General features: G+C 37.4%; 1 pseudogene; it reads right to left on the bottom strand.

Annotated features, from left to right (window-relative positions):
* Window positions 1-360: 360 nt before the first annotated feature.
* On the bottom strand, window positions 361-3,427 carry LOC129143476 (histone-lysine N-methyltransferase SETMAR-like; annotated as a pseudogene).
* Window positions 3,428-6,527: the final 3,100 nt, after the last annotated feature.

The following is a 6,527-nucleotide window of genomic DNA, read 5'->3' as shown; positions in this document are numbered from 1 at the left end:
GTTGTTCACAAAATGGTATTAATGAGAAAACAGGTCAGTGGCTTATTTCCCTTGAGGTCCAGTTAGCACTGAAAAGAATCATGACATTTTACAGCTCAGAGGGATCAAACCATAATTCTGTGAAACTCCCATCTTTTCAAATAAAGAACTGGAGTTCCCAAGCAGTTGAGAGACTTGTCCAAGCTCAAATGGTAAGTGGCACTGATTCTGTAACCCACTGTAGTGGGTCAAATATGAACATTTTGGTATTTAATTTCCATCGCCAGTCTGAGAATAAGTAATGTTAGGGTGGTGCAAAAATAGTTGCCCTTTCAGGCTGTGAATTTTAAATCATTACAACTAGGCTCAAACACATCTCTGTTAATCAAAATAGGGATCATTACAATCAACACACATTTTTGCCTATAATAAATAAGGGTTTATCGCTGTAGTGTAAAAATTTTTGCTTCGGGATTCAACAAACTCTTGGAAAACATTTTCTGCATGCTGCTGGTTGTGGAAGCATTTTTTCTGCAAAAAGTTATCGAGATGCTTGAAGGAGTGGTAGTTGGTTGGCGAGAGGTCAGGTGACTATATCGGATGAGGCAAAACTTCGTAGCCCAATTCATTCAACTTTGACAGCATTGGTTGTGTGATGTGTGGTCAGACATTGTCATGGAGAAGAACTGGGCCCTTTCTGTTGACCCATACCGGCTGCAGGTGCTGCAGTTTCCAGTGCATCTCATCGATTTCCTGAGCATACTTCTCAGATGTAATGGTTTGGCCGGGATTCGGAAAGCTGTAGTGGATCAGACCGACAGCAGACCACCAAATGGTGACCATGCCTTGCTTTTGGCGCAAGTTTGGCTTTGGGAAGTGCTTTGGAGCTTCTTCTCAGTCCAACCACTGAGCTGGTCAAGTAAAATCCAATTTTTGTCCCATGTCACAATCGAAGAGAGAAATGGTTCATTGTTGTTGCGTAGAATAAGAGAAGATGACGCTTCGAAACGCCGATTTTTTTTATTTTCACTCAGCTCATGAGGCGCCCACTTATCGAGCTTTTTCACCTTTCCAATTTGCCTCAAATGCTGAATGACCGTAAAATAGTCACCTCTTAGTTCTTCGGCAACTTATTCTGTAGTTGTGAGAGGATCAGCTTTGACAATTGCTCTCAATTGGTCGTTGTCAACCTCTGGTGGCCGGCCACTACGCTCCTCATCTTCAAGGCTCTCATCTCCTTTGCAAAACTTCTTGAACCACCACCGCACTGCACATTCATTAGCAGTTCCTGGGCCAAATGCATTGTTGATGTTGCAAGTTGTCTTTGCTGCTTTACAACCCATTTTGAACTAGAATAAGAAAATTGCTCGAATTTGCGTTTTGTCTAATAACATTTCCATAGTATAAAATAAACATAAAATAAACAGCAAGTAATAAGTCATTAGCAAAACAACATAAAGTGAGAGATGACCATTAAAATGATGTATAACATAACCACATTTATTTAAGAATGTATTCCAATATCAAAAGGCAAATTCCAACAATGCAAAAATTTCGATTACTTTTACACTCACCTAATATTAACACAATTTTATAGATAAAAAAGAGTCTGAGAGAAGTTAATTTTTATTGAAGAAGAAGGACAGAAAACAGCAGAGCTGAGATGTGAAATGAAAATTGTCTGAATCTTCAGTGCATTTTCTCTTAATCTCTGCAAAATCTCTCTCTCTCTCTCTCTCCACTTCCCCCCTTTTTGTATACACATACACTCCATGTCAACCTCTCCATGGGCATAAATAGTTCCATTGCATAATTTGTATAATGTACCAGTGAAGGAGCCAAAACAAAATTTGTAGATTTCTTAACATAAATCTAGCACCACAACAGAAATAAACAATTTGAGATGGGCTATGAGTATCAGTCCCACCCAGGTATGTCAGGGTTTCAATACCAGAGGATAGTGCCAGGGTTGGCCTGTGAGTTCTTGAGTGGAACACCGCTATTCTGCTATGTTTTTTCTAGTCCTAACTTCTACCTCATTAACAAAGTTTTCAATGAAGTTGAGAATTGTACTATTCCTTGCATTTTTAATAGACTTTATCTTTTAGAGCAGTTTTAGGTTCACAGGAAAATTGAACAGAGTATACAGAGCATTCCCATATACTCCTTGACCCCACATTTGCACATCCTCTCCTACTATCAACATCCCTCACCAGAATGGTACATCTGTTGCAGCTGTTGAATCTACATTGGCAAGTCATTACCACCCAGAATCTACAGTTTACATTAGGGTACACTCTTGGTGGTATCTATCATATGGGTTGTGACAAATGTACAATGACATGTATCCATCATTATACTTATTATTGCCTGCATTTAAAGTCAGCTTCTGAGTTAGCAATTGCAAGTCTAACTGAAATTTCTCTTAGAAGATAAAGCATCTTGACATGCTGTCAGAAATCTTGGGCCATAATGTAGTTAATGAAGTGTTTGAGCAGGAAATAATAAGATTTTATAAAAGCAACTGCTATTGGCCAACAGATGTAGCTTTGACAACCTCTACTAGATTTTCCAAATATTATGTCTTAAAATTTGCTTTAGGAAATGTATATAATATTACAGTATTAAGTAAATATATTTAAATGTCTAAGTAATCAATTTTTATGGGAGTCCAGAGTGAGTCTAAGTTGTTTCTGTTCTAAATATTAATTTGTGTTTTAGTAAATATTATTTTGTTCACTACAGACCTATAAACAGTTAGTACAGCAGGAAAAAAAGACCAAATTTTATACTTACCACAAATATAATAATGATATTTTCACTATAATTTCTTCTCAAAAATAAAAAGATTCAACTACAACTACAGAGGGTAATTTGTAGTAAAATGACCTTTATTAACCTAAACACTCTTGTGCTGGATAACTTGGGCAGAGCATGCTAGGAAGCTCATATTAGTCAGCTCACGTTTAATGTTGGAAAAGAAACAGCTTTCAAGGTACTGTCATTAAAAAAAGGCCACGTTTTAAATTTTATCAGAACATTTATAAGGAGTTTAAATTTCTTAATATTTTCCCCCCTAAAACATTTTTATTGACTTAATAACCAACTCACTGGATTATTTGGAACACTCAAGAATTTTAAATGAACCTAGGCCAGACTTTAATGTGTGTGACAAATTCTGCTGGCTCAGGAGTTTTTAAATAAACTAAGATAATATAATGATAGAATGAGAGTGCTGGTAGAATTAATAGTGTTGACCCTATCAGTTCAGTTATTAACAGATAGCCATATTCAACTAATTGAAAAGTTCTGTTGATGATATCACCAAAGAATATTTCATATCTTTCAATTTGTTTCCATCACCACTTTTACATTCCTGTCCAAACTTATTTCCGGCCTGGTCTGCAACAGCCTCCGATCCTAGTTCCCACAGCCCAACCTGGTCCATTGCCCCTCCCTTATATTAATCCCATCTGTGGTTGCCTGCTAGTGTAAGCTTTATAAAATACATTTGGATAAATTATCTCATAGTGTCCCATTACCCTTATGATGAAAAAAAACAAACAAAAAAAATCTTCCTCTTCCCTGGAAGCCCCCGAATGATTTAGCCACTGCTGACTCCACCATGATTTTTATACTATAACCAGCTGCTTATTCACTAAACTCTACTTACACTAGTCTCCTCTCTCACCCTTTAACTCGTCAAGACCTTCCCAGTCCCAAAGCATATTGTTCACCTTCCTTCTTCTTTTCCTGTATTTTCTGGTTAATTTCTCTTCATCCTTCAAGTCGTACCCTACCTGTCTCTTTCCCAGGGCATCCTTCTCTAACATCCCTAACACAGAAGTTAGGTAACTATGCTATAAGCTCTCACAGCACCCTGAAATTTTACTTTGTAGAACGTAACCACAATTTTATTCTAACAAGTATTATTGTATTGGCGTAATGTGTTTGGTTTTTTTTTTTTTTCCCTCCACTAAGCTCCTTGAAACCACATGTGTCTTGTTCATCACTGACTTCACTAAAATCCTGGCTGAAAAATTTAAATCGCCTGAAGAGACTGAAAAGAATTCTAATACCTAGACCATGCCCCAGGTCAATTAAACAAAAGTTTAAGTGCTGGCCTGAGTTTCAGTACTTTTTAAAACTCCCCACTATTTTATTTTAAAGCTCTCAAAGTGATTCAAACGAAATTCAAGGTTGAGAACATCTGACTTTACACAATACTTGTTATAAAATAGATGCAGCTACTCGGGAGGCTGAGGCAGGAGAATGGCATGAACCCCGGAGGCGGAGTTTGCAGTGAGCCGAGATTGCACCACTGCACTCCAGCCTGGGAGATAGAGTGAGACTCAAAAAGAAAAAAAAAAAAAAGAGAGAAGCATTTGTTGTAATAAAGAGTAGATTAGAAATATTAAGATGGCTCCAAGAGAAGGCATTTAGAGAGAAGCAAAATAAATAGCCAAGTTTAAATAAAATAGAAAATCCTAAAGAACCCTCTAAATAGGTTAGACATCTTAACCCATGGAGATTTAAAAAAATCATTATTCATATTCACTAAGAAAACACAATCTAAGTAAAGCTATATGTGACAAGTAAGTAAAGTAAGTATAACAACAAAATGGAAGGTAAGAAACTTGTTATAAACAAAAGAGTCATCTCCCAGAAAAATAAATGTTTGTTTGGATTGGGGAGCAGTAAGAGAGAAATTACAGAGGTATGACATTTGGGACCATCTGTATCTGTAGAACTTAACTAACAGGACTGAGAACTGAAGCCATCTCTGTCAACATGACTTAACCACTTTTTCCAGGGAAATCTTTCTCAGAGAGATAAGACTATAAACCAATAGATAGCTTCCCTGTTTGCTTCACTAGATTCCTACAAACCAATATATCTGAGCAAACAGTTTTCTCATCTGGGCAAATCAGTTCTCCTATGAGGACATTAGATTGCTCATGTAGGCAAACATCTCATTTGTCAAACTCACTTCAGGACTCTCATCTTACTGAGACCACCAATTGTAAATTATTATATCTTTACTTTGTCCTATCCTAATTAGTTTCTCACCTTGAGGTGCTTGCCTTAAGCTACTTGAGCCCTGATATCAAAACCCTCAAAATCTTCTGCTGACTTCCCTATTTTGAAGACCCATTAAGATTCTTTCAAAATGAGAAACCTTTCTGAAAAGTCCTTTGACATTGATCAGATTTGAAAAACTATATCTTCAGTGGAAACAGGCTTTGCTAATAAGAATACTACCTATTTTCTATCTACAATATAGACAAATACTAAGAAAAAAATTATGATCAGGGTTTGCATTTCACTTCTAAGCCAGGACTTTATTACATGTGCATAAGAATTTAACAAGTGGTGCATCAAGACATGAATGGGCCTAAATGAAATCAAAAGACGAAATCTCATCATTAATTTGGAGAGACTTCTGCTTCATAGAAGGTAGAGTGGTTCATGGTATAGAGTGCCTTGAAAACAAGTGTGGTCTCTCTATAGTGAATGTGCAAGATAGTACAGAGACTTGTTATCTGAGGCCCTGAGTACCTTCAACTCAGAAGGGGTGTATAGTCTTCTTATGTTGATATCACAATTGGTTAGGACCCAAAGGGAAGGCAGGGTAAATGATTAGCATCCTCTATCCTCTGGCAAAATGCTACACATCAAGTCAATATCTCTATCTTACTAGTCAGCAAATAGATCAACAAACCAAGTTTTTATTTGGCCAAGATAATTAGAGTAAAAGCAAGACAAGAAAATTAGGTTGTGGTTCAAGTTATAAAACTCTATTATTTTTTAATCACATATCTTAACAAGGGCATTTTGAGTTTATATTAGGCAATTATTGCATTGCTGTAAAGAAATACCTGAGACTGGGTAATTTATAAGAAAAGAGATTTAATTGGTTAATGGTTCTGCAGGCTGTGCAAGAAGCACAGTGGCATCTGCTTCTGAAGAGGCCTCAGGATGCTTCCAATCATGGCAGAAGGTGAAGGGGGAGCAGGCACATTACATAGCAAAAGCAGGAACAAGTGAGGGGGGCGAGGTGTCACACTTTTAAACAGCCAGATCTTGTGAGAAGTCACTCACTATGGTGAGGACAGCACCAAGGGAATGACGTTAAACCATTCATGAAAAATCTATCCCCATGATTCAACTACCTCCCACCAGGATCCATCTCCAGCATTGAGGATTGCACTTCAACATGAAATTCGGTTGTGGCAAATATCTAACCCATATTATTCCACCCCTGGGCACCCCCCCCCAAATCTCATGTCCTTCTCATATTCAAAATACAATCATCCCTGCCTAATCGTCCCCACAAAATCTTAACTCATTCCAGCATTAATTCAAAAGTCTCAAGTCCAAGTCTAAAGTCTCTTCTGAGACTCATCTCCTACCTATGAGCCTGTAAAATCAAAGCAAGTTGCTTATTTCCAAGATCCAATGGAAGTATAGGCATTAGATAAACACTGCCATTCCAAAAGGCAGGAATCAGCCAAAGGAAATGGGCTACAGGTCTCATGCAAGTTCAA

This window comes from Pan troglodytes, chromosome 2, assembly GCF_028858775.2.
Source record: "Pan troglodytes isolate AG18354 chromosome 2, NHGRI_mPanTro3-v2.0_pri, whole genome shotgun sequence".
Lineage (NCBI taxonomy): Eukaryota > Metazoa > Chordata > Mammalia > Primates > Hominidae > Pan > Pan troglodytes.
Note: the sequence above shows the minus strand (reverse complement) of the source record. Positions and strands in the feature narration are given on the sequence as shown.